This window comes from Eriocheir sinensis, chromosome 6 (assembly GCF_024679095.1).
Source record: "Eriocheir sinensis breed Jianghai 21 chromosome 6, ASM2467909v1, whole genome shotgun sequence".
NCBI classification, from domain to species: Eukaryota; Metazoa; Arthropoda; class Malacostraca; order Decapoda; family Varunidae; genus Eriocheir; species Eriocheir sinensis.
In genome coordinates this window covers 5,213,800-5,233,358 of record NC_066514.1, presented here as the reverse complement: position 1 = coordinate 5,233,358, position 19,559 = coordinate 5,213,800, and the positions used below count along the sequence as shown (strand labels likewise).

Below are 19,559 nucleotides of genomic sequence, written 5' to 3'. Positions count from 1 at the left end.
CTCCCTCAAACGTGGCCTTAAAGCTCCACCCACGTTACGTGCCCCACGCCCTGGCCTCCTCATACTCACTGCTCCTCCCTCTCTCACCCTCTCTCTCTCTCTCTCTCTCTCTCTCTCTCTCTCTCTCTCTCTCTCTCTCTCTCTCACACACACACACATTATGTTATTTGTGCTTCTAGGTCAGGTATGGGCACCTTATTAATAAATGACATTCAATCCCTACCTCCTCTGAGACTAACTTTCACATCGCACTAATCTTCTCTTTTACCCCTCCTCCCATCATATCCTATTTTTTTCAACTGCTTTCCTCCTCCTCCTGTGGTTGGGGGGTGTAAGAATTTCACCACCGTATTCCCTGCGTGTCGTAAAAGGCGACTAAATGGGACTTCTTTCTTTCTCTCCGGACTATTGCCTTTTTTTTTTTTCTTCCTATGGGTAGTCTATCCAAAGGTTGTCGCCCTCCCCTACACTTTGAGGACACATCCCTTCCTTTCCTTCCTTTCTACAGGTATTCTACCTAGCCTCTAGTCTCAGTCTTCCTCCGATGTTTCTCTCACTATCCCGGGAGGTTCTAGTCACTTCGGAGTCTTCGCGGCGGTGTTCTTTTTTCCTGCGGAGTCCACGGATGGTGACAGGTGCCTTGGGCCAGGGCCCGCAAGGCTCGTGCTTGAAGGAGCACACATGTGATGCTCTTGGGTGGCTGACTCCTTTCTCTCTACCCAGTGTGGGTGATGGTAACCACGCCGGCCCCAGTCTTTTGGGGACAAAGCTCAAGGACAAACTCGACCGGGTTGACAAGGTTGCCAGCTTCAAATCCGAAGGCTCATCACTCATAATGGCCATTTTCTGTGTTTTTCTGGCCCTGCGGAGGCCTCCATACCTTTTTCCTGGAGCACTGGGAAACCGCAGTATCTCTTTTCTATGCATTTGACTTTTTTTTTTAAATTGTATTATGGTGCCACCCTTAAGTTTTACAGTAATTGCGCTCTAATAGCTTTCATTGTCAGTTAAGAAATTGCTAATCCAAAATGCCCTCCAACCTGAGAGATTGCGAAGTATGTTGCGAGAAGTTCGCTCCTAAGTATTGTAGAAACTCCTCTGCTTGTCGCTTTTGTGTTAGCGACTGTAAGTACGACGATTTGAAAATGAAATATGACATCCTAGAAAAACAACACGAATCCCTGAAGGAGTTTGTTGCGGCCAACATAGTTGTGCCACAGGCTAGCGACACTGCCCCTTCTTTGCCCAACCCGACCGAACCGACCTATGCCCAAGTCACGAGAAATCCGAGCACCGAAGCACCTGATGACGGTTTCAATCCTGTAAGGAATGGAGCCAGGCCTTATACGCCAAGAAAAATGCTGCAACTCACGACCTTCAATCGATTTGATATTTTAAAGGAGAAAGTTGAAGAGGAACACGAAACCCGGTTAATTGGCGATTCCATGATCAGAGGTCAATTAACAGAATTTTGCGGTCGTGCTTCATATGAGAAACGTAAGGTAAGCGCATGTGTTTCCCTGTTATAGGTGTAGATGGCATCACTGCGGCGCGTGACGATGTTATGACCGGCTCAGACCAAAACTCACTGTTCGTCATCCATGTCGGAACAAACGACGTAAAAGCCAATCGTTCAGAATAATTAATGGAAAAGTATCGTAGACTGATCCGACAATTCAAGGAAAAAACAAACAACATAATGATATATGGTATCCTCCCGCGGATGAGAGAAAGTAACGCCTTTTAGCAGCGAGTAGCGGGCTTTTTTATTATTGTTTTCTTTTTTGTGTGCCCTTGAGCTGTCTCCTTTGTTGTAAAAAAAAAAGACCTTCAGCACTAACAACCGACTAAAGTCATAATGTGCTCAAGAAAATGTCGGGTTTGTGAACTTTTGGAATAACTTTTACAGTGCAAATGACTTGTACGAACGCGATGGTGTGCACCTAAATCCCGCCGGGGCGGCTAGACTTGGAAGACTTCTTAGTGAACAGGTGTCACTTTTCAGAGCAAAAAAAAAAAAAAAAAATCAGCGAGCCCCGATAGAAAACGTCACGTAAACAATCAAAGACCAACCAATCCCACCACGACCATATAAACGCGTGTTATGTAAATGCCCGCAGCATTCGAAATACATTCATAGACCTAGAAGAACTTGCTGGAACGGAAAACTTCCACATTATCGCCGTCACGGAGTCATGGTTAAATACAAATAACATGATTTTTATTGCGGAATTTAGCTTACCCGGCTATTCAATTTTCCTTTGCGACAGAGAAAACAGAGTTGGTGGTGGCGTCGTCTTATATATTCGTGCTGGATTAAATCCACGTGTTATCAAAGTAGAAAAAAATAATAATATGGACACCGTTTTCGTAGAAATTAAAAACCGTTCAAGTAAATTAGTTATTGGCATTGTTTATAGACCTCCAAACCAAGCAATGCAAATAGACAGAAAAGTGTTCGAACAAATTTCTAACATATGCATATCTAACATATCTAACAACGGAGGGGAGACGGTGGCTGAATGGATAGCGAGATGGCCCCACGTTCGGGACGACGCGAGTTCAATCCCCGCCCGGTGCCACCAAGCTGGGATTTTTCAGCCGCCGCCGAGTGGCTTAAAACTACCCACATGCTGTCCAGAAGACCACCTATCAACCCGGACTCTAGATTCTAGGATTAAAGATGACCTCCGGGAGGGCAGCATGAGCCAATGCAGGATGGCGCCACTATAAACACTCGCCTGCGCCAGAACGGGCTGGGCCGACCATCAGGCCCCACCGGGAAGAAGCCTTGGACCGACCATCAGGATCCACCGGGAAGAAACCTACCGGCGCAATAGGCTACGACGTAAAAAAAAAAAATAATAATAATAATAATTTGAAGCTGTAATTATGGGAGACTTTAATATACCAGTAAAGAGTTGGGGAGACACATTAAATATACACTCAGGTCACGATCTAATCAGTAACTTATTAGAAAGTGCGCTTTATCAGCATGTGCATAAACCAACTCGCGAAAATAACATCTTCGATCTTGTTCTCACAACTAAAGAAAGCCTAGTTAATGATCTCAATGTTGGTACAGAATTCGGCGACAGCGATCATCGAATGATTTCGTTTAAGATAAAAATCAAAGATGACATGAAAACGAGTGAAGAAAGAATACCTGACTACCGACGTGCGGAATTTGACAAACTAAGAAATTTACTAGCGAATGCAGACTGGAGCGAAATTTCTGCAGCCTCAGATATAAATAAAGCTTGGGAAACATTCACGGAAACTTTACGTAGAGCCGTGAATTTATGCGTACCATTCCGTATAAGACGACCAACAGCCAACTGGAAGCCTAAGTGGTGGAACAATCAACTCAAACGCCAAATTGAGAATAAAAATCGAACACGTCGTAAATACTTGATCACAAATAATGAAACAGACAAAATTGAATTCCAAAGATTACGCCGAGAAACAAAAAGAATCATACGTCTCAATAAAAGAAACCTAGAGCTTCATATTGCAAGCACATGCAAAACAAATCCTAAAGAATTTTTGCCAACGTAAGTAGTAATAAAAAAGTTCTCACCCCCAGTATTGGCCCAATAGCAACTGTAAATGGCGAATCCACGAATGATGATAAAGAAATCGCTAACATATTGAATGATTTTTTTTTTTTGCCTCCGTTTTTACAGAAGAAATCTTATCCGAAAGGCAACCGGAAGCCCCTAGATATATTGATGACATATCCTTGAGTAGTATTAGCGACATTGTAGAAAGTGATATAGTACAAATTATCGATAATATTAGAGTAAACAAAACGCTCGGCCCAGATAAAATATCCCCGCGTATTCTTAAAGAGGCAAAGCATCATATCAGCAAGCCCCTCTTGAACATATTCTGAAAGTCGCTAAACACAGGAAAAGTACCACTAGAATGGAAACTCGCTAACGTAACTCCTATCTTTAAAAAAGGCGACAAGTTACAACCAGGTAATTATCGACCGATCAGACTAACGTCAATCGTGTGCAAAATTTTATAGACAATCATTCGCGAAAAAATGGTAAAGTTTTTTTGAAGATAACAGACTAATTAAGGATTTGCAACATGGTTTTCGAAACAAACGTTCCTGTTTGACTAACCTTCTCGATTTCTTCAACTAGATCATTAATGTGTACGATGAAAGTCAATCAGTAGATATTGTATATTTGGATTTTCAGAAAGCATTTGACAAAGTCCCTCACAACCGCCTCCTTAGTAAATTGCAAGCTCACGGTACAACTGGTAAAATTCATAAGTGGCTCAAAGACTGGCTTACCGACCGTAAACAGAGAGTTGTTATGAATGGTATATCATCTAACTGGCGAGATGTCAAAAGCGGTGTTCCACAGGGATCGGTGTTGGGACCTGTTCTGTTTTTAGTGTACGTAAATGACAATGACGAGGGGATATCGTGAAAAATATCGAAATTTGCAGACGACACAAAAATAGCCAGCAGAGTCACTACGACAATGGATAAAGAACACTTCCAAGCTGTTCTCGAACGTTTAAGTAGTTGGGCACGAACATGGCAAATGAATTTCAATATTGAAAAATGCAAGGTTATGCATATCGGAATCAACAACGATCGTATTCATTATCAAATTAATGGAGTGCAACTCTCTGAAGCCAACAAAGACAAGATCTTAGAGTAATAATTTCGAACGATCTTAAACCGAGTCAACATTGCACACAAGTAGTAAAAACTGCCAATAACTGATCGGATTTATTGGTCGTACATTTGAACACAAATCAGAAAAAGTAATATTGACACTGTACAATTCGTTAGTCCGCCCACATCTTGAGTATTGCGTTCAGTTTTGGTCTCCCTATTACAGAAAGGATATTGATAAACTCGAGATGGTACACCGTCGAGCCACGAAAAACAGTTGAAAGAAATAGGAAATAATGGGAGGAGGGGTAAAAGAGGATGAGAAGATTAGTGCGATGTGGAAGTTAGTCTCAGAGGAGGTAGGGATTGAATGTCATTTATTAATAAGGTGCCCTTACCTGACCTAGAAGCACAAATATCAAAATGTGTGTGTGTGTGCGTGTGTGTGTGTGTGTGTGTGAGAGAGAGAGAGAGAGAGAGAGAGAGAGAGAGAGAGAGAGAGAGAGAGAAAAAAATTACATAGAATTACATAGACAATCAGACCACACAGATCCCATGGTCCAGACTAAGTGGTCTTTCCTTAAACCTAAATGATTCTACATTAATCAGATGGCTCCAAAACGTTGCATTTCAACTCTAGTAATATTCAGTTCAATGAAGTGACGGTCGAGCTTGTTTTTAAATGAGTCAATCGTGTTACACTGGACCACTGACGGTGAGTGCTTATTCCATTCTCGCACTACAACGTTGGTTAAGAAAAATTTGGTGCATTCTGAATTTACTTGTCTACGTTTAAGTTTTGTGCCATTGTTCCTCGTTCGCAAAGTGTCATCGATCATAAACAATGTTGATCTGTCTACATTCGTGAAACCATTAAGTATTTTAAAACATTCGATCAGTTTTCCTCGGAGGCGACGTTTCTCAAGAAAGAACATGTTAAGGGTGGAAAGCCTTTCTTCGTAGGATTTGTTGCGCAAGGAAGGGATCATTTTGTTGTCCGACGCTGAACACCTTCTAATTTAGCAATGTCCTTTGCATGGTGAGGAGACCAAAACTGTAACGCATATTCCAAGTGGGGTCTGACTAAACTATTGTAGAGCGGAAGTATTACATCTTTATTCTTGAATAAAATGTTTCTTTTAATGGAGCCCAACATTCTGTTCGCTTTATTTGCTGCATCGATGCATTGATGTGAGAATTTGAGGTTTGACGCGATTTTGACCCCCAAGTCCTTAACGCATTGAACGCTTGTGAGTTTAACGCCGCGCATTTCGTAATCGAACTTCTTATTTCTTGTTCCAACTTGAAGGACCTGGCACTTGTCAACGTTAAAGGGCATCTCCCATCCATCCGACCAAGCTGAAATTTTGTGCAAATCCTCTTGGAGGCTTTGCCTGTCTTCGTCAGTGAGAACAGAGTTACCAATCTTTGTGTCGTCTGCAAATTTACTAATGCGATTATTGAGTCCAACATCCACATCGTTGATGTAAATAATGAAGAGCACTGGGCCAAGAACCGAGCCCTGAGGGACGCCACTAGTGACCGGCGCCCTCTCTTTGTTGTCTGTTGCTCAACCAATTCGCGATCCATTGGTTTACTTGACCGTCAATACCTATTTGCTTTAATTTATAAAGTAATTTATGATGTGGGACTTTATCAAACGCTTTCTGGAAATCAAGATAGACTACGTCCAATGATATAATTCCGTCATAAACTGAGAAGAGGTCGTTATAAAAGGTCAATAGGTTTGATAGGCAGGATCTTTTGTTACGGAAGCCATGTTGTTCATCCCCAATTAATGAATGGCTTTCGAGGTAACTCACAATTTTGTCTCTAATCATGCTCTCAAGTAGCTTACCTACGATTGAAGTTAGACTAATGGATCGGTAGTTACCTGGTATTATTTTGTCTCCTTTCTTAAAAATCGGTGTGAGAGAGAGAGAGAGAGAGAGAGAGAGAGAGAGAGAGAGAGAGAGAGAATGTTGTTGTTGTTGATTTGTCCTCCTAGAGGAGGGCACGGGCTGGTGAGCCCGTCAGAGGATGTCGTCAGTTTTCAGAATTTGTCGAGGAGGTGGGAATTTTGCCACCACCTCTGCCAGGGTGGAGTCTTGGGTGAGGCTCACCCGCTCTGCTGCTGTCTGGGGAGCCGTGTCGTCGTCAGGGTGGAGCTGTGGGCCGGGTGGGTGCAGTGGGGTGGTGAGGGGGCACTCCAGGATGTAGTGCAGCAGAGGTTTCCGGGTGGCTTGCCAGCAGTGGGGGCAGGGTGGGCTATCCTTGTTTGCCACCTCCTCGTAGCAGGCAAACTCGAGTCTGAGGCGGGGGATGGAGGCGAGGATGGTGTTGGGTGTGGTGTGGGGGAACTGTATAACAGGCTTGTGGTGAGTGGCCGTGCTGTACCACGAGGCAGAGGCAGAGCCCTGAACCAGGACGGCCTTGTGTTCTAGTCGGGTGAGTGAGAGGGCCGCCTGGGATGCCTTGATCTTAATGTAGGACAGGCTGGGGGCAAGGGGGAGGGTGATCTGTGGAAGGGACCGAGACGTGTCAGCAGCACGGTCAGCCTTCTCGTTTCCTCTCAGATCAACGTGGCTTGGCACCCAGAGAGAGAGAGAGAGAGAGAGAGAGAGAGAGAGAGAGAGAGAGAGGGTCGTGGGGAGGGGGGTGAGAGAGGGAGGAGAGTGAGTATGGGGAGGCCAGGGCGTGGGGCAGGTCACGTGGGTGGAGCTTTAAGGCCACGTATGAGGGAGTTTAGCCAATCAAAGCAGACTCCGCAGAGGGTAGCTGTCGGAGTTTGCAGATGTCGCTTGGGTTAGGTTAGGTTAGGTTAGGTTAGGTGCGTATGTATGGAAAGTTTAGAGTTTATATATCTATGGAGTTCAGTATTTTCACGACACACTAATCTCTTTTATGAGGGAATAGACTTTTTTCCAAATTTATTTTTCCAGGTGATCCATTTATAGGGGATTTTTTTTATATATGTAGTAATGTATATGTGTAGTCAAATATTTTCATGCCATCTCTTTTATGGACGTTTTAACTTTTTCCTGCGGTTTTTTTTTCTATCTTTTACTACTTTCAGGGGAATTTTAAATGTTTTTTTTTTTTTTTTGAGTGGAGAAATGACTATAAAGTGTTCTTGATCAGCGGGCCAAGGTTAACAGCTCACTTGTTCGCTTCATTTACATTTTTATTATCTTTTTTATGGTGGAGTCATCATTTCCACTATTTTTTTATTGCTTTCCTTGCATATTTATAAGTTATTTTGGGGGTGAAATTTGAAGTTTATTACCTGGAGGATCGAGCATTGGATTTTCTTTCTCATCGGGGGAATAACTAGACTTTTGACATGTCTCTTTTTCCTTGTATATATAAGTTATTTTTGGGGTGAAATTTGAAGCTTTTTACCTGGAGGATCGAGCATTGGATTTTCTTTCTCATCGGGGGAATAACTAGACTTTTGACATGTCTCTTTTTCCTTGTATATATAAGTTTTTTGGGATGCATATATGGACCTTTTTAACTGGAGGATCGAGTATTACATTTTCTTACTCGTCGGAGGAATAATAATTAGACTCTTTACATGTGTTTATGATATATTTTTACTCGTGCTCGGAGCCAGGTGATGCAGGCACATGACTAATCAACACCTGCTTGACACCTGGGCGACACGTGTTGGGGCGATAGATGACGGCATGTTAGCTTCTCATCATCGTCATCATCATCACCATCATCATCATCAGCAGCAGCAGCATCGTACCTGTTGCATTACACGGTACAGCGCAGTGATTAGGGAGAGGAGAGTCAGTCCCCTGGGTAGAGTATAGGTGGGGAAGGTAAGGAGGGGGAGGGGAGGTGGTGGTGAGGTGGTGGGGAGAAGGATAAGAGGGGAAGGTGAGGGTTGTCTTGGGGAGAGGATGGGAGGGGGAAGAGGTGCTGGGGAAGTGGAGGACAAGGGGAGGTGGCAGGGAAGGGGCTGGGGAGGGGAGGAAGGAGGTGGTAGGTTAGCTGCTTGGTAGGGGAGAGGAAACAGGAGGTAGGAGGCGTGGTACTGGGGAGAGGGAAAGGTAGGGGAGACAGTAGGTGAGGAGCTGGGAAGGGGGAGAGAAGATGGGAAGGGAAGGGGAGAAAAAGATGGAGGTGGTGGTTAAGATGCTGGGGAGAGGAGAGGAAAAAAAAGGAAGTAGCAGGCGTGGAATGGGGAAAGAGCGGAGAAGGGGAAAAGTAAGGACCGTAGTTGGGAGGGGAAGAGGAGGAGAAGGAAAGTTGGAAAGTTTCGTTTAGTCGGTGCAACATCTGTGGTCATATGCCGGAGAGAGACAGAAAGGGAAGGAATTATAGGAAGGGAACAGACCCCAGGAGACGGGACACAACCCCCGATTAATACCTGGTACCCATTCACTGCTGGGTGGACAGGGGCGTAGGGTATCGGAAAACCCGCCCAAATTGTTCAACTCCGCCCGGGAATCGAACCCGGGCTCTCTCGGTTGTGAGCCGAGTGTGCTAACCACTGCACCACGAAGCCCCTAGGAGGTGTTTTTTTTTTTTTTTTTTTTTTTTTTTTTCCATCATCCCTGGCTGGGCTATTAGGCCATAAGAGGAGAAGGAGGTGATGGATGTAGTAGAAGGGGAGTGGAGAGGGAGGGGAGGGTCGCACTAGGGAAGGGAGAGGGGGAGAGAGAGAGAGGTTGCTGGGGAGTTTACGCCCACCACGACCACACGCCCACCACGGCCACCACCACTACCGTCATTACCAGAACTCGAATCCAGATACATGAACAGTAACGGGAGTAAAGTCATCCTCGAAAACGATTCTATGATTAATCTTTGTTCCAATGGTGTGTATACTGCTAGTCAATCTTCTACTAAGCGTTTCAGGCGCCTTGACACACAGTTTTTCGAATATAACATTTTAACAAAGCGTCGGACAAGGATGGTATTTTGGGAGACGATGATTGAGACCCCGACCTAATTGGCAAAAATAGGCTTGGGTGCCAAATTTGGATGATTACGACACTTGTAAGAGTAACTTTAAGGTAAACTTCACTAAAATATACAGGCACGGGTAGCGAGGCTTGGTGCCGTCATCATGTACGCACCGCCTCTCGTTAAGTCGTGACGTTTTAGTATGAAGTAGTGGTCATCACCTACTCAACCGGCAGTTTCTCTCTCTCTCTCTCTCTCTCTCTCTCTCTCTCTCTCTCTCTCTCTCTCTCTCTCTCTCACACACACACACACACACACAGCAACAATAGTTCAGCCGCTGCACTATGTTATATACTTACAGCATGTTGTACAAAAGACCGTATTTTCCATGCAAAGGATTAAGTAATTTCCTGCGAGTGAAACTTTTTCGCAAATATATAATATTTTCAAATGAGCATCATCACTATGTATATGGACTGAACTGCGTATTGTGTGTGTGTGTGTGTGTGTGTGTGAGAGAGAGAGAGAGAGAGAGAGAGAGAGAGAGAGAGAGAGAAACTACCGGTTGAGTCAGTGATTACTACTACTTCATAGTGAAACGTCACATTGACGTCACAACTTGAACGATGACGGCACCAAGCCTCGCTACCCGTGCCTGTATATTTTAGTGAAGTTTACCTTAAAGTTACTCTTACAAGTGCCGTAATCATCCACATTTGTCACCTAAGCCTATTTTTGCCAAATAGGTCGGGGTCTCAATCATCGTCTTCCAAAATACCATCCTTGTCCGACGCTTTGTTAAAATGTTATATTCGAAAAACTGTGTCATGGTGCCTGAAACGCTTAGTAGTATATTTTACAAGTTGATGGAACCAGGAAAAGTTATGGCTCTGAATCGTCACTCGTTTTAGTCAACAATAGGGCTTCACCTTCTCCTGCTCTGGTAGTCGCCCAACCCAATTGTTTGGGTAGTTTAAAGTACCACATCGACAGACGCCTTTCGATATTCAAATGACTGAGCAACCCTCGTCAAGCTGGCTACTTCGAAGATGTCAACAAACGTCTCCGCAAACGCAGTAATATCAGAATCAGGTATTTTGACGGAAGGGCTCAAAATTCTTCCATTCTGACGGTGAACGAATTGGAGAGTATCGACTTTTCCAATCCCTTCAATGATATGACGATTTCGGATGAATCCTTGGGAACGAACCCTCCTTACGACTCTGAACAAAAAACAAATAAAGGATTGGACATAGACTCCGTATCCTTGACGGGTGTCGGCGGAACCGCTTAAATATTAGGCGGGCAAACGCTCAAAATAATAAAAGGGCGTCCTTACCATATTTTGTTAGCTAGCCTCACCACATTTTGCATGTAGCCCCCCGCTGGTAGTACGCATGGACCCATGAAGTCACATTTTCATTTCAGTTCGTCTTACAGTAGTATCAATAAGATATACAAAAATGTTAAGCACCGCTAAAACACAACACTAACATCTCTTCTGCCCGCTCAGATTCTGCTTTATATAGCCAATCTTACTTGAGACAGAGAGAGAGAGAGAGAGAGAGAGAGAGAGAGAGAGAGAGAGAGAGAGAGAGAGAATATTAGCCTAATGCTCCTCTCCCACATAGCCGATTTCACACTACGATGGTCTACGATGCTCCGAAATGTGAGCATCGGCGTCAAAAGTATAGCCATCGGCATAGGATTACGCTGCTTGCACGAATAATCCCCTATGTCGGTCGACGGGGGTCGGCCGACGTCGGCCGACAGCGGAGCATCGGCGACGACCGCCGATTTTTTTGGAATGTTCAAAATAATCGGCCGACGCTGGCCGACAGCTCGATACCCACGATGGCAGCGTACGACGTCGTGCGATGTCGGCCGATGTCGGGGGGGGGACGTGCGATGGCTCCAAGACGTCGGCCGACATAATCCTCATAGTCGGCCGACGTCGGTCGACGGTTTAAATCGCGCGCGCTTGCCAGCGACAGATGCCCGAGGCTGCCCGCTGCCCCGTAGTATACCGCGCGCCCGTCGGCTGACGACACTATGCTCCATCGCCCCTGTCTGCTCGCCGGTCTCCTCGCGTCCACTCACGCTATCTGCTTCGCCCATCACCACCTTCACCGCCTTCCTCAGCCGCCCAAGGGTCCTTCCTCCTGCCTGTACCTATCTCAAGTTACAGGGTAGACACACCTACACCGTTGTGCCGTGTCACTATGGGCCAAAAGGACATCCACCTCCACCCACGGTAAGTGCACGACGTGCGCTCGACGTCGTTGTGGCGTCGTGCGCCCTTCGAGCGACAGTCGTGCGATATTCGAAAGGCCATCGTTCATGTCGGGCCGTCATCGAGTACGTCGTACGCTGCCGTACTGACATATGCGCCGACATGTCGGCCGATGTCATGCGATGTCGTGCGATGTCGTGCGGCCATACCTCGATGCCCGCTCGACAGTCGTCGTTGTATGCGATATAGTCGTGCGTAGACGTGCGATCCTCCCTCGCCATGTCGTTGTGACCCATTTTCGGTCTGAAATCGCACGATGACACACTACGGTCCACGACAGCCAACGCCGATTTTGAGGGATGGGCCATCGTGGACCATCGTAGTGCGAAATCGGCTATGTGGGAGAGGACCCTAATGCATCTCCTGACCGATTTCTTTTGCCGTGACTGCATATATATATACTTTTGTTATTTATCACTTTTTATCCTTACCGCTTATCCCATTTCATGCTCCCTGTCACTTATATTAGACACCAGTTCTGAATAGCTATCTGTAATATATTATTCACCCATAGGTCCAGGAAGAATAATTATTGATAAAAGCAGCGTCACTCATAAAAGAGATGGTGGTGTTTTTCTCAGGATGTAAGGAAACAAGTGTTGTAGGTGGAATTCCTTAAGTGGAGAGAGAGAGAGAGAGAGAGAGAGAGAGAGAGAGAGAGAGAGAGAGAGAGAGAGAGAGAGAGAGAGAGATTATACTTTCACTCCATAATCTTCCTTTCTTTCTATTCCTCCCTCAAAATCGGTTCATCTTGTACATTATCCTTTTTTATTCCTTTCTTTACTCTTATAACCTTCCCCCCACGTTCTCTCTCTCTCTCTCTCTCTCTCTCTCTCTCTCTCTCTCTCTCTCTCTCTCTCTCTCTCCACATTTCAGGAATTCCACCTCCAACAGTTGTTTCCTCACATCCTGAAAAATACCACCATTACTTTTTATAAATTCTTCGTGGACTTATGGGTGAATAATGTATTACAGATAGCTATTCAGAACTGGTGTCTAATATAAGTAACAGGGAGCATGAAATGGCATAAGAGGTAAGGATAATAAGTGAAAATAAAAGTATATATATATATATATATATATATATATATATATATATATATATATATATATATATATATATATATATATATATATATATATATGCACTCACCGCAAAATAAATCGTTGTCCGGAGATGTATTAGGCTTTTAATGACTAAAAACACACATTTTCTGCTACACTATTATATATCACCTGTGAACCATTTCTTCATCATTTTTGCACTGTGACCAGAAGGAAGGAAGTTATGAAGAAGGCCAGCAGCAAGAAACAATAAAGCAATAGCAACGACAGCAAGGGAGAGGAACGCGGGGTACAACTTAATTTAAGCGCTGAGTGTCCGTTAGTAATCGACTATGACATTTCACACAAGTGTAATGCCCCGGGATCTCACGGGGGTTTTATATCTTTTTACTTTTTAATGAATTTGAAAAAAATATTTATTTTATTTTAATGAATATCGATAAATTATACTGGATAATTACTCCCGCGTGACTGAGTGCAACGATGAAGGTAGGCTGCCACCACCCCACGACGAGGGTCGAAACCCCCTGCTCAATGGGGAGAAAATAGGACTGAAAGTAGACAAACTTGTCTGAATGACTACACTCAGTCACGCCGGGTGAGACGGGAAAAAAACTTGAGGTAGCGTGAAACTCTATGGAGGACGTGAGGCACTTTCTCCCGTGTGCCGTGCCGGCCAGCTCACCGTAACCTTAAAAATTCAATGAAAGGGAATGATGACAAACAAGAGTGATGATTTAATTTCAAAAATAATTTAATGTGACAATGGTTACCACGTAAGAACTTACAATATTGGACCTTGTGGAACCTAGGGTCGCGCACCAAGGTAACGTGTAAACAATTACATATCGAGGGTTGCTTGGGGGTGAGAGGGGTTAGGGGAACGTGTAGGTGTGTGTGTGAGCCAAAGAGACTATATACCAAGAGTTAGTGGTATGTAGTAATTCCTCGGGCGTGAGGAAGTAGCGCCATCTATTGCAGCCCACCAAAAACGTCACTTTTCAGGGGTAGCTTTACTATTTATGAAGTACCTGCCACAGCACCCTATCCAGCCTTTACTTGTTCTTTTCATTATTGTAAAATGATTTACTAATGGGGTAAAGAAAATATATTTGTTCTTATGTTTTATTAGGTATTATCTACACTATATCAATTTGTTATTTTAGGAAAAATATGGTGTAGAAAGCATCTGCTAAGATATATATATATATATATATATATATATATATATATATATATATATATATATATATATATATATATATATATATATATATATATATATATATGTGTGTGTGTGTGTAGCAAACATATCCAGTGCTTTAAATACAAGCAAAGCATACAACATTCTATGCATGCTAGATTACTATAATGCCTTTGCAACTGTGGTAACCCGGATGTCACACTGGTCCTGTGTCCCAGGGTAATGGGTTCCCTAACACCACAGGCTCAAGGGCCAATGTTTCGGAGATGAACACCGAGGCCACGCGCTGCTACAGCGTATGCCCCCAACCGTACCTTTACATTTTGCAACATGCTCTTAGCTAAGTAAAAATATCATACTAACTGTACAAGTGCCAGATAATGGCAAGCATTGCATACTGTTTGACAGGGCAGAGAACAAAAGCTTCTAAGCATTACAACTGAAATAAACAATGGGAGACACTCAAAGCTTGTTAACTGAACATGACCCGATTTATAACAGGCAAAACCAACAATGGTGCGTTATATACAATAAGAACTGTATAAAAATGCTGCAAGGCACATCAATATAAGAGCAAAGCATCATAAAACATGCTGAAATACATGATGGAGGACATCAAGAAGGTAACACATGAGTTGTCTTAAATGGAATGCAATAACTTGGTGGTCCTGGGAGACAGCCGAGCCTGGAGGTGAAAATGGGATGTAGGACACGGTATGATCTCACAAGCTCTGACCTTGGTGTCAGGGTCATGAAGATATTAAGCTCAGTAGGCACAACTATGCAGCGGAGGCACATATGATAAAAGCAAATGAGACAAAATAAGGCAACTCATAGTGTAAGAAAATGGCAGGAAAGTTATGCCGCAGTATGTGACACACCAAATCACAGGGCAGAGAGTGATATGTATTTCATAGGCTACATCAGTAAACATGTAGCATTTATTGCAGGAACCACACATTAAAGTTGGATGTAATAAAATATATGTTTTTAGCACACATTAAAGTTGGATGTAATAAAATCATTTGATATGAAACTCCTTGAACTGGCCAACCAAACAAACCACTCTCTGTCCACCCCCTCCCCTCCCCCCCCACACAAAAAAAAGCATTACTTTTCACAAGGTTTATGAGGCATTAGTCAAGAATATCAACTGCGATTACATTTTGTAAAAAAAAAATATATATATATATATCATACCTATGTGATTATGTATATCATATGAAACAGAAAAAAAACATGCATGCTGTAATACAAACAAGATTACTCCTGGAAGCCACATTAATGATGCCAGACACGTGATGATAGACACTTAGTGTGATGAAATTACATGCTGTATTTCACATCTTGAAACCAAGCCAAGTGTCACTGCAGCACATTATTAGGTAAGGCAGACACCAAAAGCTTGTTACCTGAACAAGATTGAACATAACAGGCAAAATCCACAATAAAGCATTGCATACTGTTGGGTAGGGCAGAGAACAAATGCTTCCAAGCATTACACCTGAAATAAACAATGGCAGATATTCAAAGCTTGTGAGCTGAACAAGATCTGATTTATAACAGGCAAAACCAACAATGGTGCATTACATGCAATATCTGGCAGGGGATTCCTTGCATTACAATTGGAAAGTGGCAGACACCTAAAGCTTGTTAACTGAACAAGATCTGATTTACAACAGGCAAAGCCAACAATGGTGCATTACATGTGATATCTGGCAGGGAAGATAAATGATTCCTTGCATTACAACTGGAAAGTGGCAGACACCCAAAGCTTGTTAACTGAACAAGACCTGATTTATAACAGGCAAGACCAACAATGGTGCATTACTTGCAATATTTGGCAAAGTATATGGAAAAAATTTCTTGGCGAAACAAGAGTAATACTAAATAATGGCAAATCCCACGAAGTATCTCTTCTTTTGACAAAGCCTGTGCTCTTTGCTGCAGGGCTGTCAGAGTCTGTTTGCTCCAGCCAACATTTACTGAAATACCCCTGAGTCATGAGTGAAGTGTTGAAACTGAAGGCAAGTGAAATACTGTGCTTAGAAATCTATTAGCATTTGGACTTTGATAGTATAAGGCCAGAGCAAACCTCCTCTCTTGTAACCCATATCTCCTACTAGGCTTAGATCTTGCAGCATGTTGAACCTGACCTTAGAAAAACTCCACGCCTATTGGATCTAAAAAATTGCTCTGGGCAAAAACTGCCCAGGAGTTGTAACAGCCTGGGCTTTGAGCTGCAGACGATAGACTGTTGTGTGCAGCAATTTTCACTTTTCATGTCTGAAAATACATGCAAAAATACTTAATCACAATTAATCACAATTCTAAATAATAAAATATGTGCATGTAATTGCATTATTTTCAGTGCTATAAGGACAGTGAATCTAAGCATTGACATTATGTCTGCACGCCAGCTTCGATGGAAGGCTTCACTTAGATTGCCTGACAAGAGTAATATTTTCAGGAGATGGGGGAGAGGATACAACTGGAGACTCTTGACAGATATAATGTCAAGATCTACAAGCACCCATTTACCATATATATCTTCGATGTTCAGTCCATACTAAAACATTTGTCAATGTGTTGCCACACTAAAAATCTAAAAATTTCCTGTTTCTGCAATGTTAGTCATACCTAAGCCCTGCTAACCATCCAAGTGAATCAAGAACGAGTTCCGGGGGGCAGCATGAGCATATAATAAATGGCGCCACTATAAAAAAAATTGCCTGCACCATGACGGGCCTGGGCGGACCACCAGGCCCTTGAAGAAAGCCTACCGGAGCTATAGGCAGGTAGGGAAAAAAAAGGATCACATTAGGAGAATGGACAAAGGTTTGTTAGTGGCACTTGAAGGTTATGCTACCTCTTCAAAGATTGGCCAGTCATGGTTTAAAGTGGAACAGAATAAACAAGAAACAGGCAGGTATCTGTGGACACTACTGTTGCTATCAATTGCCAGCCTATGGCAAAATTTGAACCTATGCTATCAAGAACATAAGACCCATGTGCTGATCACTCGACTAATCGTAACGGTACTACAGCCATAGAAACATAATAAAGAGTTTAAATATATCATTCAAAATGTCAACGTTTTTACATACCTTTTTTTAAAGATATGTAGCCTACTGGTGTAACAGTTAAATATTGAACTCAATTTGTGTGCAGAGATGTGAGGTATGTTATTAAGCTGTAATGTTTCCAACACATTAGTTGTGATTAAAGCAACATGGAACAGTAACTAAAGAGGATAAATTATCACTGAGAACAAGAGGTTCCTTACTATATTGTGGTGAGCTTGATGGCCGAGTCGAGTTTCCTCCAACCCCATCAAGTTCACACCCTGTTGAGAGGCAATTTTTTAATCAAAGTGAAAAGTGGATGCGAATGGTCACTAAAATTAGTTATTATACTTGGTGTCACAAATTCAGGCAAATAATTTAGGGAAGGACTCCCGGACTTGGCGTCACTGATGAGGTAAATGATGTCTTGCACTCATTGGGCTATAATATATACATTGTTATAATGTGTATTATTGTCTTGTTACTATATATTACCTACTGATAATGGAAATACATGTCAGGATCAATCATCAAAAACAAGGAAAAAAGAATCATGTATGGAAATTGTGAACTTTTAAGTTCATGTAACAAACAAGGTTTATTATACACAAAAAGGTTGGATACTTCAGATGTAAAAGATTTTTGGATATAACATCACCCCCTTCCTCCATATTGGTTCTTCAAAGCAAGGGTTGACTACAGGTCATTATTATTTGCGGCAGGTTTCACGACACTTTTTTTTTTAGTGCAAAGCATCTGGAAATCAATGATCATTATAAGGAATACTTCTCATGAGTAGCTGCTAAAACTTGACTACCTAGAAGGATGCACCATCAGACCGTAAAGGATAGATGTATTATAAGACATAGCTACATTGGTGGATCCAAGGGGGGGCCCAGGCCCCCCCTGATCCTGAGTGATACAGGAAAACTAGCTCAAAAGCGCGCTGCGGCTAAAAACAATGTTTTTTCTCAGAGGGATCAGGCGTCTCGTTCGGATCCGAAGAGGAACACTGGCCGCCCAGGAATGCTTTGGCACAAAGTCCAGGCCGTTATACCCATTGATTTAGGTCAGTCCACCAGTTTTTCAAGACCAGGACTGCCGAGAATGGCTAATCGGTAATGCTAATGCTCCTTCCACCCGCAAAAAGTCTGACGTCCCCCCCCAAACTTATTTCCTGGATCTGCACCCAAAGACATACCGTAACATGGTTCAGTGATCATGGACAAAAAAAATGTTAAGACAATCAATATCCAATCATTTCAGGATACACAAATCAGCAGCCATATGAAGGAATTCTATAACTTAAAAGTGATGTTGAGCAGGGCATGTGTTAAATGACTTGCACAATCTATTTTGTGAAGTCATAACTAGATTAATAACACAATAATCAACAAACACTAGATGAAGTATTCATACCAAAATCAGTACATGGAGCTGGTGCACTGCAATGGGGAGCACACTCCTGCAGCTCAGCAAGAGGGTTGGATGATGCCACGTACCTCAGGGGGTGGCTAAATGTCTTCATTCAGCTTCACCCTTGGCCTCTTTCTTGGACTCTCCTCTCCAGCTGCCACATTCTCTTGGATGATACCGAACGTGTTCGGATCTGTTGGGATGTGGTTGTGTTAGATGTGGAATAAGATACGACAGTGGAACATGGAAGGAAAGAGTATGTCCACACGGTAAAATATAGAGATGAGGATTGCCAAGTGGGTTTGTTGGTGCACCAGGGAATTAAGAGGCCAGGTGATGTTATGATCTTGAAGGAAGGGTTACGAGGTATGATGTGAAGTTGTAAACTCGCTGACTGCATTAGTTAGGTGATTATAAGAGGTAAATTGAAATTCTTTGGATACTGAAAGGATGTACGGGGACAACTGGGTGAGAAGGGAGAGAGATTTTTTTTTTACAGCTAAGGAGACAGTTCAAGGGCGTAATGAAAAAAAGGAAAAAAAGCCCGCTACTCACTGCTTCCGAACAGAGGTCAAAGGAGTGTCCAAAAAGAGAGGTCAATTTCGGGAGGAGAGGTGTCCTGATACCCTCCTCTTCAAAGAGTTCAAGTCGTAGGCAGGAGGAAATACAGATGAAGGAAGATTGTTCCAGAGTTTACCAGCGTGAAGGGTGAAGGAGTGAAGATGCTGGTTGACTCTTGCATAAGGGGTTTGGACAGTATAGGGATGAGCATGAGTAGAAAGTCGTGTGCAGCGGGGCCGCGGGAGGAGGGGAGGCATGCAGTTAGCAAGTTCAGAAGAGCAGTCAGCATGAAAATATCGATAGAAGATAGAAAGAGAGGCAGCATGGCGGCGGAATTTGAGAGGTAGAAGACTATCAGTATGAGGAGTAGAGCTGATGAGACGAAGAGCCTTT

At 43.1% G+C, this 19,559-nt stretch overlaps 1 long non-coding RNA gene across 1 annotated transcript; it reads right to left on the bottom strand.

Moving 5' to 3' along the window:
* Positions 1-15,504: 15,504 nt before the first annotated feature.
* On the bottom strand, positions 15,505-18,793 carry LOC126986447 (uncharacterized). The gene is made up of 3 exons (XR_007739738.1): positions 18,609-18,793; positions 17,411-17,470; positions 15,505-16,410 (listed from the first exon to the last, which is right to left on the bottom strand). It is a non-coding gene; the product is annotated as an uncharacterized LOC126986447 (long non-coding RNA).
* Between the last annotated feature and the right edge of the window lie 766 nt (positions 18,794-19,559).